Raw genomic sequence first — 23,048 nt, forward strand, 5'->3', positions numbered from 1 at the left:
CAGGCGGCGGCGGCGGCGGGCGCGGGCGGCTAGGGTTTGGGGCGCGCGCGCGGCTTGGGCTCGGGCGGCGGCAGTGGCTTGGGCTGGGGGTCGGCCCGGGGCGCGCTATATGAAGACCCCGGCCAGACGGAGTCCTGGCCGGTTACGGCCAAAGGTCGGTTCTGATTTTATTTTATTTTTAAAATAATTTTCGCGCAGAAAAATCAAAGGAAAGAAATACTAAACGGACTCCAAAAATCCCGAAATAAACTTTCCCCGACTTCTAAAATCCAGCTGGACAAGATGAACATTTTTTGGGGGCCTAAATGCAATTTTGAAAACACACATTTTTCCTAAATTCAAATAAAATAGCAATAAAATCCAAAATAAAATCTTATTTGATTTTTTTATTAAATCCTCAATATTTCTTTATTTTGGGAAAGTCATTTTATTCCCTCTCTCATATTTTTATAATTGAAATAATTGAAGATAAAATAAATAAAATCAAATGATCTTATTTCCAAAATTTGAGAAAACTCAAATATGAAATTATCGAAATCCCCAACTCTCTCCGTGGGTCCTTGAGTTGCGTAGAATTTCTAGGATCGACGCAAAATGCAATAAATATGATGTGCAATAATGATCTATTGTATAACATTCCAAATTGAAAATTTGGGATGTTACAGTGCACAGGATGGTTCGGACGTCCGGACAACCCCGAACGTCCAGTGGCACAAGTATGTCCGGACGTCCGACAGTTATCGGTCGTCCGGCCACTGGGAACAAATAAGCCACAAATTTGTGCACAACACACAGACGTCCGAGACGTGTTGGTCGTCCGGAGCCCGGACGTTCGGAGAGGTCCGGAAATCCGTAAATATGGTTCTGTGGTGGAAATACCGGACGTCCGAGACATGCTGGCCGTCCGGAGGTCGTACGTCCGGGGTGTTGGAAATCCATAAATAACTTTCTATAAGGGGAACACCGGACGACCGGAGAGAGCCGGACGTCCGAACAGCTGAGAGGGACCGGACGTCCATAGAGTACCGGACGACCGGAGAGAAAAACAGGAGTTGTGGGCTTTGAGAAAGTCTTTCACTAGATCCAATGATCCCCTCTTAATAGTGCGGGATCCCTATACTCAAGAACAAACCGTAAACAAAGCCAAGGCTAATGTCTTGTATCTCCAATCTTGAGTTATATGCATTTGTCCCTAGTCATGATCCACACACGGCCTTTGAGACATAATCCTGAGATATACTTGATAAACATGATTAGTCCCAACATACATGTTGTCATCAACATCAAAATATGATTAAGGGCATGATTGCACTTTTAATCTCCCCCTTTTTGGTAGTTGATGACAACATATATGCACACACATAAACATAGGAATCGAAAGGTTTGTTGTGAAGCTCAATAATCAAAGAATAAGCAAGGAGTGAGCTCCCCCTCAATATGATACCATAGAGAATAAAGATGAAGAGATCTCCCCCTCAACATGATACCAACACAACCAAATCTCACACACAAGATAATCAAGAAAATAAGCTCCATATAGGTTCATCACTCAAGCATAGAACATAAGTTTCTACAATCTCATAACATGAGTTCGATACAAGCTAATCAATAACATAGCAATGAGTTCGATTACAAGCTAACAAGCTAATATCATAGTATGCATAGAGCCTACTCCCCCTTGGCATCAAATATCCAAAAGGGGTGCATAACAACATCAGAGAGCATCATCATCATCATCATCATCATCATCATCATCATCATGTGCACCACTTCCACCAGCCTCGTCAACGAACTCAGCCCACTCAGGACCCGAGGGAAAGCCAAAATCAGAAGGTGGCTCATCAAGAAAGCGGTCATCATCACTCACATCGAACACACTGGAGTCTCTCAGACGAGTCTTCAGAGCATTCTTGGAGGTGATAAGGCGCGTGACAATAGCGTGGTTTTGGGAGCAGTTAAATGAAACAGCCTTCATCAAGGCAGAGTGGGCCTTCCCCAGAAAGCGCACAATGCGACCAAAGGGTGCAGATCCGGAGGGAGCAGAACAAGGGATGCTAGCAGCAGTGCGGCACGGATGAGCAGAAGAGGAAGAGTCCTTGGGAACATAGTTATCAGCCATGTGTGGGGGAATGACCCATTTCTCATGCAAATGAGTGCGGGCAATAGGAAACGAAGCCACACTCTCGATGAAAGCCTGAAGAAAGGGAGCATGAGGAAAGGCCCGCTTGTGTTGAAACAAAGCGAGGCGAATCTCATGCCATAGAAAATGAGGCACATTGATCTTCCCTTTGGGAGCTGTATAGAGGTGATGCATGAGATCGATGTAGTAGCTACTGCAGGACCCCTTGTCACCCATCTTAGGATAAATGGTGCGAATGGCACACTGATATATAATTAAGAAAGGAGCACGCCAAATGGAAACTTGGTTAAAACCCTTATGTTTCTCATCATCAGCGAGTTGGGAAATGGGTTTGATAAGATCAACACATGCATCAGGGCCCTTGGGTCTATGGTCGGGGTCATCATTGTGAATTTTGAACCCGGTGTCAAGAAAACCAAGGGCAATAACAAATTGAGAGTAAGAAGCTGAGAGCTTTGTGTCGGCGGTCATCCAAGTAACAGTGTTATTTGGACCAAAAAAGCATGTGGCATAAAATTGATGAATGGCGGCTTGGTTAAAGTCATGTTGAAATGTAAATGGGGCAGCAAGATTGGAGGACTCAATGAGCTCAATAGCCCCAGAATATTTTTCCGGATGAGTACGAATATGCTCTAAATCAATGCACAAATGCACAGAGAGACCCTTAGGAATGATGATAGTGGTAAAAATGTCAGCTTGGACATTAGTGCGAAAATGAGGGTCCCTAGAGTCACGAGCAATCGTGAATTGATCAACATCACGATGCAACTTAAGATAGGAGGCAATGGGAACCACGTTGAACCGCTTAATGTGACGGTCGTGTGCTAGAGGAGGTTCAAGTGAGATATGACGAGCATCACCGTGAGGTTGGACCGGAGGAGGAGGAGGCTGGAAGGTGGGCCGACGAGTTCCCGGCTTGGGTGCGGAGGTGCGAACAGCCACAAACGCGGGCTGCTCCAAATCATCCATTTCATCCTCATAGTCGGATCCCTTCGAGGATGAGTTGCTAGAAGAGCTGTGAGGATGGGCGGCGCGCTTCCGAGGACGAGCCCGCTCCTGGGAGTCATCGGAGCCACCACGACGAGACGTGCGGGACGGCCCACCGGTGACTTGCTTGCGTGCGGAGTGCTTGGTCTTGGGCATCACGACCTTTGAGTGAGGAACGCGGAGGGAGACGACGACTGGAGCGAATCAGTGAACGTCCAAGTGGCTACGGCGCGTGGTGTGACGACGGTGACTGGAGCTTGAGCGGGGACAGAGGCGACCCGAGCGGCCACAGTGATTGGTGGGACCACAGCGAGGACCCCGAGCAGTGAGTGGCCCCGGCGAGGGGCACGGGCGGCGTGTGGCCGCGGCGAGGAGCCGTGGAACAGGAGCGGCGGCGGTGGGGAACAGAGGAGAGGGAGCGAGTGGATTAGGGTAACTGACCCAGAAACCTACGTCGTGCTATATATAGGTGCCTGAGAATTCGTTCGGACGACCGGAGGTCCATGGACGTCCGGTGCCTGGGCCAGGGAAGAAATGAACGGACGTCCAGATGGGCCGGACGACCGGGCGGAGGTCAACAGAAAGCTTTTTATGGATGGCCAGAGTGCGACGGACGTCCGGTGTCGGAGAGATGTCCGGACGACCGGGAGTCCACGGTCATCCGGTGCCTGGGCCAGGAAAAAATGATGATGACCTGGCTGAGCTCAACAAAAGGTATTTTACGGACGTCCGGTACACAACGAACATCCGGATGCATATAAGAATTTTTGAGAGGAGTAGGGTGCAATTATTTGTGTTACTAATCGTGATGAGGAGATGATGATGACCTTATGTAGTAAGAATTTCTATTAAGCAACTAGTATCCTATGCCAACAATAATAAAACATATGCTGCTCATATATTGTTCTAATGACAAGAGTGGTGTCTACTGCCACCATGTATGAGTATACGTGACATGGCACGGAAAGATTAGAACTTTGAGTGCAGAATCACTACTCCATCATGGAAAGCACATAGTCCGAGAACCATGATAACTTTGAGAGTGTTTGTTCTTTTTATGCATTATGTAGGGTGAGCATATTCATGAATTGAATGTCTCCCCCCCTAAATATATGCCTACATCAAGACAAAACATTATGAAAATGCATGCATGGGTACTAGATTTCACATAATGTTGTCAAGCTCCAAGACACCAAGTTCACGCCTAATTCAACAAAATCTTGCTTCATCCAATGGTTTGGTGAAAATATCTGCAAGTTGCAAATCTGTACCAACATGATCGATGTGAATATCACCCTTTTCCACATGATCTCTCAAGAAGTGATACCTAATATCAATGTGCTTGGTGCAAAGATGATCCTTGGGGTTCTCAACAATATTGATGGCACTTTCATTATCACATAGGAGAGGCACATGCCTATAAGTGATACCATAATCCTTTAAGGTTTGTCTCATCCATAGTAATTGAGTTGCACAACTGCCGGCTGCAATGTATTCAACTTCTACAGTAGAGAGGGAAATACAATTTTGTTTCTTCGAGGACCAACTTACCAAGGAGCGACCAAGAAATTGACATGCACCGGAGGTGGACTTACGATCCACTTTGTCTCCAGCCCAATCCGCATCCGTATACCCAATGAGATCAAACTTAGCATCCTTGGGGTACCATAGACCCAACTTTGGGGTGTGAACAAGGTATCTAAGAATATGCTTAACTACCTTATGATAACTTTCCCTAGGGGAAGCTTGAAATCTAGCACACATGCATACACTAAACATGATGTCTAGTCTAGATGCACAAAGATAAAGCAATGAACCAATCATAGAGCGGTATTTAGATGGGTCGAAAGGGATACCGTTGGTGTCTTCAGTGAGTACAATTTTGGTTGGCATGGGTGTCTTACATGGACTAGCATCAGTCATGCCGAACTTTTCTAGGATATCCTTGAGGTATTTTGCTTGAGGCAAGAAAATTCCGTCTTGAAATTGTTGAATTTGAAATCCAAGAAAGAACTTCAAATCCGTATTGAGTGGCATTTCAAAATTCTTGGTCATGGAGTCCGCAAACTTGCCTTGTTGCGGATGATTATACCATTCTCATCTTGCTTGTTCTTGAAAATCCATTTTGTTCCAATGACATTGTGTTCCGTAGTTGGCCTCTTGACTAATGACCACACTTGGTTGCATTCAAAACTGTTCAACTCTTCTTGCATAGCAACGAGCCAATCGTTTTCCATCAATGCATCTTGTACCTTGAGAGGTTCAACACTAGACACAAATGAGAAGTGAGCACAAAAGTTAGTCAATTGTTTACGAGTGACTCTACCTTCCGATATGCTGGTGAGAATTTTGTCAACATCAACACGGTCGGCCACTCGAGGCATGATGGAGGTTAGAGTTTCTCGAGGTTCAACTTCATGTCCATCATCCATGTCCTCAACATATGGATCATTAATGTGTGGAGGAAGATCTTCTTGTTCATATTGCATTTGTTGAGGTTCATCATCAATGATTGGACATTCTTGTTCTTGCCCTTGATGATGATCTTCTTCTTGAAGATTATCATGAAGAGGAACTTGATCATATTCTTGTACTTGTACTAAGGGCGTCGGTTGAACAATAGGAGTTTGTGGTGGTAGGGGTGTAGAAGTAGTTTGATGGTGTGTGATACTTCCATCTTGTTCATCATCATCAAGAGGTTCTTGTTCCATTGGAAGAAGTGCACCAACACCCATGGTCAAGATATCTTGAGAGGAATCTTCTTCACCTACATCACTTAGATCAACTTGCTCCCCATGGGAGCCATTAAATTCATCAAACACCACATCACAAGTTTCTACAACACATCCATTGGATTTGTTGTAGACTCTATAGGCGTGACAGTTTGATCCATAGCCAACAAATATGCCCTCAATTGTTTTGGATTGAAATTTTCCTAACTGTTCTCTTTTGTTGAGGATGAAACATTTGCACCCAAATACACGAAAGTACTTGACATTTGGCTTGTTCCCAGTTAGGAGCTCATATGGAGTCTTTTCCAATATACTATGGAGGAAGAGCCGGTTTGATGCATGGCATGTGATACTTCTCCAACGTATCTATTTTGATTGCTCCATGCTACTTTATCTACTGTTTTGGACTTTATTGGGCTTTATTTTCCACTTTTATATTATTTTTGGGACTAACCTATTAACCGGAGGCCCAGCCCAGAATTGATGTTTTTTGCCTATTTCAGTGTTTCGAAGAAACATAATATCAAACGGAGTCCAAAGGAATGAAACCTTCGGGAACGTGATTTTCTCACCGAACGTGATCCAGGAGACTTGGACCCTACTCCAAGAAGTGCCAGAGGCGGTCACGAGGGTGGAGGGCGCGCCCCCCTTGGGCGCGCCCCCTACCTCGTGGGCACCCTGTTGCTCCACCGACGTACTCCTTCCTCCTATATATACCTACTTATCCCCAAACGAACAGAGGGGGAGCCAAAAACCTAATTCCACCGCCGCAACCTTCTGCATCCACGAGATCCCATCTTGGGGCCTGTTCCGGAGCTCCACCGGAGGGGGCATCCACCATGGAGGGCTTCTACATCAACACCATAGCCCCTCTGATGAAGTGTGAGTAGTTTACTTCAGACCTTCGGGTCCATAGCTAGTAGCTAGATGGTTTCTTCTCTCTTTTTGGATCTCAATACAATGTTCTCCCCCTCTCTTGTGGAGATCTATTCGATGTAATCTTCTTTTTGCGGTGTGTTTGTTGAGAGCGATGAATTGTGGGTTTATGATCCAACTTATCTATGGAAAATATTTGAATCTTCTCTGAATTCTTTTATGTATGATTGAGTTATCTTTGCAAGTCTCTTCGAATTATCCTTTTTGGTTTGGCCAACTAGATTGGTAGTTCTTGCAATGGGAGAAGTGCTTAGCTTTGGGTTCAATCTTGCAGTGTCCTTACCTAGTGACAGAAAGGGTTGCAAGGCATGTATTGTATTGTTGCCATCGAGGATAACAAGATGGGTTTTTTATCATATTGCATGAATTTATCCCTCTACATCATGTCATCTTGCTTAAGGCATTACTCTGTTTTTAACTTAATACTGTAGATGCATGCTGGATAGCGATCGATGAGTGGAGTAATAGTAGTAGATGCAGAATCGTTTCGATCTACTTGTCTCGGACGTGATGCCTATATACATGATCATTACCTAGATATACTCATAATTATGCTCAATTCTGTCAATTGCTCAACAGTAATTTGTCCACCCACCGTAGAATATCTATGCTCTTGAGAGAAGCCACTAGTGAAACCTATGGCCCCCGGGTCTATTCTCATCATATCAATCTCTATCGCTTTATTTACTTGCTTTGTTTTTACTTTGCCTTTTACTTTTCACTTTGAATCTATCTATCAAAAATACCAAAAATATTATTTATCATCTCTATCAGATCTCACTCTCGTAAGTGACCGTGAAGGGATTGACAACCCCTAATCGCGTTGGTTGCAAGTAGCTATCGTTTTGTGTAGGTACGAGGGACTTGCGCGTGGTCTCCTACTGGATTGATACCTTGGTCCTCAAAAACTGAGGGAAATACTTACGCTACTTTGCTGCATCATCCTCTCCTCTTCGGGGAAATCCAATGCAGTGCTCAAGAGGTAGCAAGAAGAATTTCTGGCGCCGTTGTCGGGGAGACTCATGCAAGCAAGTCAACAATACCAAGTACCCATCACAATCCCTATCTCTCGCATTACATTATTTGCCATTTGCCTCTCGTTTTCCTCTCCCCCACTTCACCCTTGCCGTTTTATTCGCCCTCTCTTTCCCAATCTCCTTCTCTCTTTTTCGTTTGCCTTCCCGTTGCCATGGCCGAATCAAAAAGAACTACAGGTTTTCTCCCGAGCTCTAGTGCCTTGGACAACCCCTCTATCCTCTCTAAGATCATAAATAATGATGCTATAGAAAGACCCACGGGGGTCTCCAATGAGAGCTTGAATAATTTTGATGAGGATGACTCTGGAATTTTTCGCTATTTACTTGATGAGTCTTTAAAAGATGCTTGGGATAGGTTACTTAGGATTCGGGCTAGTTATGTACCACAATATCAAATTGAAATTTACCTAAAAAGTTTTTATGTTGGCTTGCCCGCTTCCTTCAAACAAGTTTTAGATTCCATCTTTGAAGAAGGTTTTCTTGAAGGGGATGCTATAGATACCTATGAAAGAATGAAAACTATATTTGGGCACCCCATGAATGATAAGGTTGAATCAACTACTCTCTTGTGCTTTTATCAAAATGAAATTATTAAAGAGATGAAGTCTAGTTTAGAGGCAAATTTCCGTAACGTGCGTAATCTTACTTCTTCCATTAATGGCCATGTGCTTAACTTAAATAGAAGAATGAATGCCATAGAAAGGAGATCCTCCTCTCCAAGTGCTAAAGATGGTAATACCTAGATCTATCCTTGCTTTTATGCCTAGCTAGGGGCGTTAAACGATAGCGCTTGTTGGGAGGTAACCCAATTTTTTTTGTTTTTTTTTGTTTTTGCTTCTGTTTAGGAATAAATAATCCATCTAGCCTCTGTTTGGATGTGGTTTTATCTTTTAGTTAGTGTTTGTGCCAAGTAGAACCTATAGGATAACCTAGGATGATAGTTGATTTGATTCTGCTGAAAAACAGAAACTTTGCGCGCACGAATATAATTTTGTTAAATCACAGGAACGTGATTTTGCGTTGATTCTTTTTGGTGATGTTCAATAAACAAATTTTCCAGGACTTACTATGTTGGTATAATTTGTAGAGTTTCAGAAGTTTGCGTTAGTTACAAATTGCTATAGACTGTTCTGTTTTTGACAGATTCTGTTTTACGGGTGTTGTTTGCTTATTTTGATGAATCTATGGCTAGTAAAATAGTTTATAATCCATAGAGAAGTTGGAATACAGTAGGTTTAACACCAATATAAATAAATAATGAGTTAATTACAGTACCTTAAGTAGTTCTTTGTTTTCTTTCTCTAACGGAGCTCACGAGATTTCTGTTGAGTTTTGTGTTGTGAAGTTTTCAAGTTTTGGGTGAATTCTTTTGATGGATTATGGAACAAGGAGTGGCAAGAGCCTAAGCTTGGGGATGCCCATGGCACCCCCAAGATAATCCAAGGACACCAAAAACTCAAAGCTTGGGGATGCCCTGGAAGGCATCCCCTCTTTCGTCCACTTCCATCGGTAATTTACTTGGAGCTATATTTTTATTCACCACATGATATGTGTTTTGCTTGGAGCGTCTTGTATTATTTGCGTATTTGCTTGTTAGTTCACCACAAGCATCCTTGCTGTACACACCTTTGAGAGAGCCATACATGAATTGGAATTTGTTAGAATACTCTATGTGCTTCACTTATATCTTTTGAGCTTGATAGTTTTGCTCATAGTGCTTCACTTATATCTTTTGAGCATGATAATTTTTGCTCTAATGCTTCACTTATAACTTTTGAGCACGATGGTGGATTTGTTTTAAAGAAACTATTGATCTCTCATGCTTCACTTAGATTATTTTGAGAGTCGTTAATAGCATGGTAATTCGCTTAATGTTAATATACTTGGTGTTCAAGATATGCGAAACTTTCTTTTGAGTGCGTTGAATACTAAGATAAGTTTGATGCTTGATAATTGTTTTGAGATATGAAGATGGTGATATTAGAGTCATGCTAGTTAAGTAGTTGTGAATTCAAAGAATACTTGTGTTGAAGTTTGTGATTCCCGTAGCATGCACTTATGGTGAACCGTTATGTGATGAACTCGGAGCACGATTTATTTATTGATTGTCTTCCTTATGAGTGGCGGTCGCGGACGAGCGATGGTCTTTTCCTACCAATCTATCCCCCTAGGAGCATGCGCGTAATACTTTGCTTTGATAACTTCTAGATTTTTGCAACAAGTATATGAATTCTTTATGACTAATGTTGAGTCCATGGATTATACATACTTTTTCCCATCCTTCCACCTTTGCTAGCCTCTCTAATACCACACACTTTTCACCGGTATCTTACACCCACCATATACCTTCCTCAAAACAGCCACCATACCTACCTATCATGGCATTTCCATAGCCATTCCGAGATATATTGCCATGCAACTTTCCACCGTTCCGTCTATTATGACATGCTCCATCATTGTCATATTGCTAGCATGATCATGTAGTTGACATCGTATTTGTGGCAAGGCCACCGTTCATAATTCTTTCATACATGTCACTCATGATTCATTGCATATCCCGGTACACCGCCGGAGGCATTCATATAGAGTCATACTTTGTTCTAAGTATCGAGTTGTAATTATTGAGTTGTAAGAAAAGTAAAAGTGTGATGATCATCATTATTAGAGCATTGTCCCAAGTGAGGAAAGGATGATGGAGACTATGATTCCCCCATAAGTCGGGATGAGACTCCGGACAAAAAAAAAGAGGCCAAAAAAAGGAGAAAGGCCCAAATAAAAAAAAAGAGAGAAAACGAGAGAAGGGATAATGCTACTATCCTTTTACCACTCTTGTGCTTCAAAGTAGCACCAAGATCTTCATGATAGAGAGTCTCTCGTTTTGTCACTTTCATATACTAGTGGGAATTTTTCATTATAGAACTTGGCTTGTATATTCCAATGATGGGCTTCCTCAAAATGCCCTAGGTCTTCGTGAGCAAGCGAGTTGGATGCAGACCCACTTAGTTTCTTTTGTAGAGCTTTCATATACTTATAGCTCTAGTGCATCCGTTGCATGGCAATCCCTACTCACTCACATTGATATCTATTGATGGACATCTCCATAGCCCGTTGATACGCCTAGTTGATGTGAGACTATCTTCCCTCTTTTTGTCTTCTCCACAACCACCATTCTATTCCACATAGTGCTATATCCATGGCTCACGCTCATGTATTGCGTGAAGATTAAAAAAGTTTTGAGAATGTCATAAGTATGAAACAATTGCTTGGCTTGTCATCGGGGTTGTGCATGATTTAAATATTTTATGTGGGAAAGATGGAGCATAGCTAGACTATATGATTTTGTAGGGATAACTTTCTTTGGCCATGTTATTTTGAGAAGACATGATTGCTTTGATTAGTATGCTTGAAGTATTATTTTTATGTCAATATGAACTTTTGTCTTGAATCTTTCGGATCTGAATATTCGTATCACAATTAAGAAGATTTACATTGAAATTATGCCAAAGTATCACTCCGCATCAAAAATTCTTTTTTATCATTTACCTACTTGAGGACGAGCAGGAATTAAGCTTGGGGATGCCTGATACGTCTCCAACGTATCTATAATTTTTTATTGCTCCATGCTACTTTATCTACTGTTTTGGACTATATTGGGCTTTATTTTCCACTTTTATATTATTTTTGGGACTAACCTATTAACCGGAGGCCCAGCCCAGAATTGCTGTTTTTTTTGCCTATTTCAGTGTTTCGAAGAAACAGAATATCAAACGGAGTCCAAACGGAATGAAACCTTCGGGAACGTGATTTTCTCACCGAACGTGATCCAGGAGACTTGGACCCTACTCCAAGAAGTGCCAGAGGTGGTCACGAGGGTGGAGGGCGCGCCCCCCTGGGTGCACCCCCTACCTCGTGGGCCCCCTGTTGCTCCACCGACGTACTCCTTCCTCCTATATATACCTACGTATCCCCAAATGAACAGAGGGGGAGCCAAAAACCTAATTCCACTGCCGCAACCTTCTGTATCCACGAGATCCCATCTTGGGGCCTGTTCCGGAGCTCCGCCGGAGGGGGCATCCACCATGGAGGGCTTCTACATCAACACCATAGCCCCTCCGATGAAGTTTGAGTAGTTTACTTCAGACCTTCGGGTCCACAGCTAGTAGCTAGATGGCTTCTTCTCTCTTTTTGGATCTCAATACAATGTTCTCCCCCTCTCTTGTGGAGATTGATAAGTCTCCATCGTATCTACTTTTCCAAACACTTTTGCCCTTGTTTTCGACTCTAACTTGTATGATTTGAATGGAACTAACCCGGACTGACGCTGTTTTCAGCAGAATTGCCATGGTGTTGTTTTATGTGCAGAAAATAAAAGTTCTCGGAATGACCTGAAACTCCACGGAACACCTTAGAAAAAACAATAAAAAATCCTCGCTAAAGATGAAGACCAGGGGGCCCACACCCTGTCCACGAGGGTCGGGGGCGCCCCCTTTGGGCATGCCCCCCTACCTCGTGGGCCCCCTGGTGGCCCTCCGACGCCAACTCCAACTCTATATATTGGCTTTCGGGCAGAAAAAAATCAGAGAGAAGAAAACATCGCGTTTTACGATACGGAGCCGCAGCCAAGCCCTAATCTCTCTCGGGAGGGCTGATCTGGAGTCCGTTCGGGGCTCCGGAGAGGTGGATTCGTCGATGTCGTCATCATCAACCATCCTCCATCACCAATTTCATGATGCTCACCGCCGTGCGTGAGTAATTCCATCGTAGGCTTGCTGGATGGTGATGGGTTGGATGAGATTTATCATGTAATCGAGTTAGTTTTGTTAGGGTTTGATCCCTAGTATCCACTATTTTCTGAGATTGATGTTGCTATGACTTTGCTATGCTTAATGCTTGTCACTAGGGCCCGAGTGCCATGATTTCAGATCTGAACCTATTATGTTTTCATGAATATATGTGTGTTCTTGATCCTATCTTGCAAGTCTATAGTCACCTACTATGTGTTATGATCCGGCAACCCCGAAGTGACAATAATCGGGACCACTCCCGGTGATGACCATAGTTTGAGGAGTTCATGTATTCACTATGTGCTAATGCTTTGTTCCAGTTCTTTATTAAAAGGAGGCCTTAATATCCCTTAGTTTCCAATAGGACCCCGCTGCCACGAGAGGGTAGGACAAAAGATGTCATGCAAGTTCTTTTCCATAAGCACGTATGACTATATACGGAATACATGCCTACATTACATTGATGAATTGGAGCTAGTTCTGTGTCACCCTATGTTATGACTATTACATGACGAACCACATCCGGCATAATTATCCATCGCTAATCCGGTGCCTACGAGTTTTCCATATACTGGTTCTCGCTTATTTACTTTTCCGTTGCTACTGTTGCAATCACTACAAAATACCAAAAACATTACTTCCGCTGTCTTTACTTTTGTTACCGTTACCACCACTATCATATTACTTTGCTACTAAACACTTTGCTGCAGATACTAAGTTCCCAGGTGTGGTTGAATTGACAACTTAGCTGCTAATACTTGAGAATATTCTTTGGCTCCCCTTGTGTCGAATCAATAAATTTGGGTTGAATACTTTACCCTCGAAAACTGTTGTGATCCCCTATACTTGTGGGTTATCAAGACCTTTTTCTAGCGCCGTTGCCGGGGAGCATAGCTCTATTCTTTGAGTCACTTGGGATTTATATCTGCTGGACACTATGAAGAACTTGAGAGATGATCGAACTACTATTTTGACCTCAACTACGAGGGGAGGTAAGGAATTGCCATCTAGCCTTGCACTAGATTCTCCTTCTGTTATAAGTAAGCTAGCGACACCTAAACCTGCTACTGCTATGAATTCTGATGTGTCACATGTTATTGATGATGCCACTTCTGCTATGCATGATACTTATGATGAAACTACTTCTATGCTTGATACTACTGTGCCCCTTGGTGAATTTCTTGATGAGCAAATTGCTAGGTCTAGAGAAAGAGAAATTATCGAACCTGAATACGATGATATTAGTGATGATGAAAATATGCCTCCTGTTCCTGAGGGTTATCTTTTTGATGCGGAATCTTCTGCATCTAGTTTTGCTTGCCAGGATAGATATGAACTTAAGAGGTTGCTAGTTAAATGGAGTAAAGAATCTTTTAGAGATAGAATGAGACCCGACCCTGCTTTTGCTACTTCACCTATTTGTGTTCCCGATAAGGATTATTATGATTTTTCTGTTGATCCAGATATAATTACTTTGGTTGAATCCGATCCTTTTTATGGCTATGAATCTGAAACTGTTGTGGCACATCTTACTAAGTTAAATGATATAGCTGCCCTGTTTACTAATAATGAGAGATCGCGCTACCTCTATTTACTCAAAATATTTCCGTTCTCATTAAAGGGTGATGCTAAGATATGGTTTAATTCTCTTGATCCTGGTTGTGTGCAAAGTCCCCAGGATATGATTTATTACTTCTCTGCTAAATATTTCCCTGCTCATAAGAAACAAGCTGCTTTGAGGGAAATATACAACTTTGTGCAAATTGAAGAAGAGAGTCTCCCACAAGCTTGGGGAGGCTTCTCAAGTTACTTAATGCTTTGCCTAATCATCCTCTTAAGAAACCTGAAATACTTGATATCTTTTATAATGGACTAACTGATGCTTCCAGAGATTACCTGTATAGTTGTGCTGGTTCTCTTTTCAGGGAAAGAACATCGGATGAAGCTGAAATTCTGTTGAATAATATGTTGACAAATGAAAATAATTGGGCACCTCCTGAGCCAGCTCCAGAGCCAATTACTGAGCCTATTTCTAAACCAACTTCGGAGAAGAGAGGTGTTCTATTTCTCAGTCCCGAAGATATGCAAGAGGCAAAGAAATCTATGAAAGAAAAAGGTATTAAAGCTGAAGATGTTAAGAATTTACCTCCTATTGAAGAAATACATGGTCTTAATTTACCGCCTGTTGAAGAAGTATATGATCTCAATTACTTATTTACCGAAGAACCTCCCGATATCCCGACATAGGTAGTAAAGGTAAATTCTCTCTATAGATATGATAAAGCTGAAGTCCCTCCTACTAAAATTGCTAGTCAGTGATTGGATGAGTTTGATGACTTTATGTTTAAGCAAGATGACTTTAATGCTTATTTTGGTAGACAATTAAAACAGAATACCTTTATGATTAAACGCTTGGGTGATTATATGGCTGATATTAGAGGTGAACTTAAACTTATTAGCAAACATGCTTCTATGGTTACCACTCGAGTAGAACAAGTACTTAAAGCTCAGAAAGAAGTGCTTGATGAAATGAATAGTAAGAAAAATGATTATGCGGTTAGAGTGGCTACTAAAACTGGTAGAATGACTCAGGAACCTTTGTATCCTGAAGGCCACCCTAAGAGAATCGAGCAAGATTCTCAGAGAAATAATATTGATGTACCTAGTTCTTCTACGAGGAAGAAAAAGAAAAATGATATGACTTTGCAAACTTCTAGTGAACCTATTGCTGAACCACCTGAGAATCCGAATGATATCTCTGTTTCTGATGCTGAAACACAATCAGGTGATGAACATGAACCTAGTGATAAGGTTAATGATAATGTTCATGTTGATGCTCAACCTAGTAATGGTAATGATGTAGAAGTTGAACCTGCTGTTGATCTTGATAACCCACAATCAAGTAATCAACGTTATGATAAAAGAGACTTCGTTGCTAGGAAACATGGTAAAGAAAGGGAACCATGGGTTCAGAAACCCATGCCTTTTCCTCTGAAACCATCCAAGAAAAAGGATGATGAGGATTTTGAGCGCTTTGCTGAAATGATTAGACCCATCTTTTTGCGTATGCGATTAACTGATGTGCTCAAAACAAATCCTTATGCTAAGTATATGAAGGATATCATTACTAATAAAAGAAAGATACCTAAAGCTGAAATTTCCACCATGCTTGCTAATTATACTTTTAAGGGTGGAATACCAAAGAAACTTGGAGATCCAGGAGTACCTACTATACCATGCTCCATTAAGAGAAATTTTGTTAAAACTGCTTTATGTGATCTTGGAGCCGGTGTCAGTGTTATGCCTCTCTCTTTATATCGTAGACTTGACTTGAATAAGTTGACACCTACTGAAATATCTTTGCAAATGGCTGATAAATCAACTGCTATACCTGTCGGTATTTGTGAGGATGTGCCTGTTGTGGTTGCAAACGTTACTATTTTAACGGACTTTGTTATTCTTGATATTCCCGAGGACGATAGTATGTCTATTATTCTTGGAAGACCTTTCCTTAATACTGCAGGGGTTGTTATTGATTGCAACAAAGGCAATGTCACTTTTCATGTTAATGGCAATGAGCACACGGTACACTTTCCGAGAAAACAACCTCAAGTTTATAGTATCAATTCTATTGGAAAAATTCCATCGATATATTTGGAGGTTTTGAATTTCCTCTCCCTACTGTCAAGAAAAAGTATGATATTCTTATTGTTGGGGATTTCCATATCCCCGTTGAGGTAACTTAGTGTTATTCGAAATTTCTCCGGTTCCATGATTATTCAGAATGAGTTTGTTAACAAGACTTGATCAACCTTGTTAGTGGGTTCATTTTGATGATCATGAGATGGATGAAAGAAATAAAGTAAAATAGTATTTTTCTGTCTGTCTCCTGACTTATCCATGCAATATAAAAATATCCCAAAAATAAAAGTCCTCAGAATGCCATGCCAATTTAATATGATTTTTTCAGGAATATTTGAGGATTTACTGTGCAAAAATTACCACAGGGGGAGCTGCCACCTGGTCACGAGGGTGGAGGGCGCGCCCTACCCCCCGGGCGCGCCCCCCTGCCTCGTGGGCCCACGGTGGCCCTCCTCCACTTATCCCTGCACCCATCTTCTTCCTCCGCCTCGCACAAAAAAGAAAAACCAACTCAAGCACGAGTTCCAGCCCCCGTTGCTGTGATTTTCGATCTCCTTGCTCAAAGCACCTCTCGCAAAACTGCTTGGGGAGATTGTTCTTTGGTATGTGACTCCTCCATTGGTCCAATTAGTTTTTGTCCTAGTGCTTTATTCATTGCGAATTCGTGCTGCATAGGTGACCATGTTCTTGAGCTTGCATGTCAAATTTATATGGTTCTAAGTAGTTCCAATGCTTTATATAGGCTCTAGGCACTTGTGGGAGTGGTTACTATCAATTTTATTGAAGTTGGTTCACTTTTATTTGAAGTTACTAAAAATTTCAGATTATTTCAGAAAAGAATGAAGAGACTTTTAAGGGGCTCGTCGAGCCGAAGCTCTAAGGAAAAACAAAAGGAAGAAGAGCAAAAGCCCAAATTTAATTTGCCTCGCACCGCGGAGGTCCAGCCGTGTGAATGGCCTTCTGATGACTTCTTGAGAAGAGCCGGGATTTATGAAGATTTCTATTTATTGATTGAGAATGCTGGCCTCACCGACTTCCCCCACGACCAACGTCATCAGTATTTCTTACTCACAAATACTTTTGTGCAAAACTTCTACTTTTTCCCTAAGAAATCACCTCCAACAGTAGAGTTTCATTTATATGACGTTGTTAAAGAGATGACATTAGCTGAATTCTGCGAGGTTTGCAGAATACCCTTGATGAACCCCACCGTAACGAAGTAGAAGCTTTTATTAACACCATCACGGTGGGAGAAACCAGGAAGGTTTCCGATGCAAGGATTACTAGCATACATTTTCCTGTTTTATGCTACTTTGCCTTATTTGCTAGTCGTTGCTTGATTGTACGTGGGAACTATGGGAACCTTAGTATTCCTGATATTATTATTTTGTTCCATGGTTTATACCGCAATAACTCTGTTAGTATGGGTGGAATTGTTGCTAGACGGTTAAGTCTGAACCGTACTAAGGGCCCCATCTTTGGAGGCATTTATGCTTCACGCCTTGCTGAACATTTTGAAATACCTATTAGGCATGAGGAGAAAGAAGAAATAGCGCTGCCCCGTGCTTATTTGGATTATAAGAGTATGATAGCGCATGACTTTCTTGTTAAGAGTCATGAAGGGGAGCTCAAATACAAATTATACTTTGATAAACATCACCCTGAGACTATTACTTTGCCTGCTCCTTCTTTGTTTAATTTATCTGCAGGACCTCACATCGTTCCATGGGCAGCCATTCAATCTTATCGGAATCCTGCACCAGCCCCGGAACCGGAGCCACAAGATGAGCCTCCACGACTATCTGTTTATTCTTGGGATCCAGAGGAGGTTGCCATCCATTGGCAGCCGGAGCCTTCTTCGTCACAGTATGACCCCAGCTACACCTATGGGTATCCGCCAGGCTATCCCTGGCAATAGACCAACTTAGGCCAAAAGCCTAAGCTTGGGGGAGTACGTATTTCCCATCGACATTACATTTATGTTCACACACACTCATTGCTAGATGTCGGTACTCATACTCTTTCATTGTAATATCCATGCTAGTTTATTTTATTTTTCCTGCTTTCTTCTTGTGTGTTTGATAAACCTTAAGAAAAAACCAAAAAAAATTAGTAGTAGTTTATTTCTTCACTGTAGTAATTAAGAAGAAAACCCAAAAATATTTTCCGTTCTTCTTTTGCTTATTGGGAGCTTCCCTGTGTAAATAGTTTTTATTTCTTTTCCTTTCTTTGGGGGTCGAGAAGACCATATTGAAAATGCTTAGTGGCTCTCATATGCATGATTGTTTATTTAACTTAGAGCCCATATTACTTGTCTTCTTTCTTGAGTTGAATGCTTGCAGATTCCAGCTTAGTCCAATGCACATGCACTCTTATTATTATACACATTGTTCGGTCATGCAAGTGAAAGGCAATAATGATGATATATGATGGACTTATTGGGATGAGAAAAGCTGGTATGAACTCGACCTCTCTTGTTTTTGTAAATATGATGATTCATCGTTCCTGAGTCATCTATTATGAAGTAAACATATTTGCAATGACATTTAGAGATTATAGTTGCTTGTGCCATGCTTGATTAGCTATGATTTATAATGGTTTACCTTGCATGCCAACATGCTATTAGAATGAATATGATGTGGTATGATGGGATGGTATCCTCCTTTAAATGAATTGAGTGACTCGACTTGGCACATGTTCACGCATGTAGTTGAATCAAATAACCATAGCCTTCATGATATTTATGTTCATGGTGGATTATATCCTACTCATGCTTGTATTCGGTGTAAATTAATTTTAATGCATCTTTACAACTGTTGTCGCTCTCTCAGTTGGTCGCTTCCCAGTCTTTTGCTAGCCTTCACCTGTACTAAGCGGGAATACTGCTTGTGCATCCAAACTCCTTAAATCCCGAAGTTGTTCCATATGAGTCCACTATACCTACCTATATGCGGTATTTACGTGCCGTTCCAAGTAAATTTGTATGTGCCAAACTCTAAACCTTCAATAAACATTCTGTTTTGCATGCTCGATTAGCTCATATGTCAACTAGAGCTGCCCTTATCTTCCGTGTTAGGCAGGTTATTCTCAAGAGGAGTGGACTCCGCTCCTCATTCACGAGAAAATGGATGGTAGCCGGGATGCCCAGTCCCATGCTTTATGCAAACTAAATCAAAATAACTGCAAACAAAACTCCCCCTGGGACCCGTTGAATGTTGGAGGCACTCGTTGTTTTGATCAAGCCATGGATTGATGCTTGTGGAGGAGGGGGAGTATAAACTTTACCATTCTGTTTGGGAACCGCCTATAATATGTTTAGCATGGAAGATATCATCGTATTTTAGTTGTTATGTTGACAATGAGAGTATGCCGCTCAAAATATAATTTATCTCTATTTCAAAACCGAGCTTTGGCACCTCTACAAATCCCTGCTTCCCTCTGCAAAGGGCCTATCTATTTACTTTTATGTTGAGTCATCACCCTTCTTATTAAAAAGCACCTGCTGGAGAGCACACTATCGTTTGCATTCATTATAATTGGTTTATATTGGGTATGACTTGACTAGATCTCTTTTACCATGAATTACAATGTTTAGTCAGTCCTTGATCTTTAAAGGTGCTCTGCATTTATGTTTTGCGGTCTCAGAAAGGGCTAGCGAGATACCATTTTGTTATATCATGTTATGATTATTTTGAGAAAGTGTTGTCATCTGAGTTTTATTATTATGGCTCGCTAGCTGATTATGCTATTGATATGAGTAATTATGAGACCTACGTGTTATTGTGAGTATGGTTAGTTCATAATAATTGCTGAAACTTGAATGCTGGCTTTTCATGTTTAGAACAACAAGAGCAAACAGAGTTTGTAAAAGTCTTTCTTTTTCTCTTTCAGTTTGTCAACTGAATTGCTTGAGGACAAGTAAGGGTTTAAGCTTGGGGGAGTTGATACGTCTCCATCCTATCTACTTTTCCAAACACTTTTGCCCTTGTTTTGGACTCTAACTTGTATGATTTGAATAGAACTAACCCAGACTGACACTGTTTTCAGCAGAATTGCCATGGTGTTGTTTTATGTGCAGAAAATAAAAGTTCTCAGAATGACCTGAAAAACTCCACGGAACACCTTAGAAAAAACAATAAAAAATCCTCGCCAAAGATGAAGACCAGGGGGGCCACACCCTGTCCACGAGGGTGGGGGCGCGCCCCCTACCTCGTGGGCCCCCAGGTGGCCCTCCGACGCCAACTCCAACTCCATATATTGGCTTTCGGGGAGAAAAAAAATCAGAGAGAAGAAATCATCGCATTTTACAATACGGAGCCGCCGCCAAGCCCTAATCTCTCTCGGGAGGGCTGATCTGGAGTCCGTTCTGGGCTCCGGAGAGGGGGATTCGTCGTCGTCGTCATCATCAACCATCCTCCATCACCAATTTCATGATGCTCACCGCCGTGCGTGAGTAATTTCATCATAGGCTTGTTGGACGGTGATGGGTTGGATGAGATTTATCATGTAATCGAGCTAGTTTTGTTAGGGTTTGATCCCTAGTATCCACTATTTTCTGAGATTGGTGTTGTTATGACTTTGCTATGCTTAATGCTTGTCACTAGGGCCCGAGTGCCATGATTTCAGATCTGAACCTATTATGTTTTCATGAATATATGTGTGTTCTTGATCCTATCTTGCAAGTCTATAGTCACCTACTATGTGTTATGATCCGGCAACCCCGAGGTGACAATAATCGGGACCACTCCCGGTGATGACCATAGTTTTAGGAGTTCATGTATTCACTATATGCTAATGCTTTGTTCTGGTTCTCTATTAAAAGGAGGCCTCAATATCCCTTAGTTTCCAATAGGACCCCGCTGCCACGGTAGGGTAGGACAAAAGATGTCATGCAAGTTCTTTTCCATAAGCACGTATGACTATATACGGAATACATGCCTACATTACATTGATGAATTAGAGCTAGTTCTGTGTCACCCTATGTTATGACTGTTACATGACGAACCACATCCGGCATAATTATCCATCGCTAATCCGGTGCCTACGAGTTTTCCATATACTGGTTCTCGCTTATTTACTTTTCCGTTGCTACTGTTACAATCACTACAAAATACCAAAAACATTACTTTTGTTGTCTTTACTTTTGTTACCGTTACCACCACTATCATATTACTTTGCTACTAAACACTTTGCTGCAGATACTAAGTTCCCAGGTGTGGTTGAATTGACAACTCAGCTACTAATACTTGAGAATATTCTTTGGCTCCCCTTGTGTCGAATCAATAAATTTGGGTTGAATACTTTACCCTCGAAAACTGTTGCGATCCCCTATACTTGTGGGTTATCAGAGATCTATTCGATGTAATCTTCTTTTTGCGGTGTGTTTGTTGAGACCGATGAATTGTGGGTTTATGATCCAACTTATCTATGGAAAATATTTGAATCTTCTCTGAATTCTTTTATGTATGATTGAGTTATCTTTGCAAGTCTGTTTGAATTATCCTTTTTGGTTTGGCCAACTAGATTGGTAGTTCTTGCAATGGGAGAAGTGCTTAGCTTTGGGTTCAATCTTGCGGTGTCCTTACCCAGTGACAGAAAGGGTTGCAAGGCACGTATTGTATTGTTGCCATCGAGGATAACAAGATGGTTTTTTATCATATTGCATGAATTTATCCCTCTACATCATGTCATCTTGCTTAAGGCGTTACTCTGTTTTTAACTTAATACTCTAGATGCATGCTGGATAGCGGTCGATGAGTGGAGTAATAGTAGTAGATGCAGAATCGTTTCGATCTACTTGTCTCGGACGTGATGCCTATATACATGATCATTACCTAGATATACGCATAATTAAGCTTAATTCTATCAATTGCTCAACAGTAATTTGTCCATCCACCGTAGAATATCTATGCTCTTGAGAGAAGCCACTAGTGAAACCTATGGCCCCCGAGTCTAGTCTCATCATATCAATCTCTATCGCTTTATTTACTTGCTTTATTTTTACTTTGCCTTTTACTTTTCACTTTGCATCTATCTATCAAAAATACCAAAAATATTATTTATCATCTCTATCAGATCTCACTCTCGTAAGTGACCGTGAAGGGATTGACAACCCCTAATCACGTTGGTTGCGAGTAGCTATCGTTTTGTGTAGGTTCGAGGGACTTGTGCGTGGTCTCCTACTAGATTGATACCTTGGTTCTCAAAAACTGAGGGAAATACTTACGCTACTTTGCTGCATCATCCTCTCCTCTTCGAGGAAATCCAACGCAGTGCTCAAGAGGTAGCAGCATGCAGTGTTGACAGCTTCGGCCCAAAAACTATGTGGTGACTTGTATTCATCCAACATGGACCTTGCCATCTCCACAAGTGTACGGTTCTTCCTTTCAGCTACACCATTTTGCTGAGGAGTGTACAGAGCTGAATATTGATGCTCAATCCCTTCATCACTAAGGAATTCTTCCAAGGTATAGTTCTTGAACTCAGAGCCATTGTCACTTCTTATTGCCAAGATCTCTTTGTCAAACTTGCATTGTGCTTGCTTGGCAAAATCAATGAAGGTGATCTTCGTCTCATCCTTGGACTTGAGGAAAAACAACCATGTATATCTTGAGTAGTCATCGACAATGACAGGTCCATACTTTTTCCCACCAAGACTATCCCATGAAGGAGGCCCGAACAGATCCACATGAAGGAGCTCCAGGGGCCTTGAAGTAGACACAATGTTCTTGGGTGGGTGCTTTGGTTGATGTTGCTTCCCGGCTATGCATGCACTACACAGACGATCTTT

This window comes from Triticum dicoccoides, chromosome 7B (genome assembly GCF_002162155.2).
Source record: "Triticum dicoccoides isolate Atlit2015 ecotype Zavitan chromosome 7B, WEW_v2.0, whole genome shotgun sequence".
NCBI lineage: Eukaryota > Viridiplantae > Streptophyta > Magnoliopsida > Poales > Poaceae > Triticum > Triticum dicoccoides.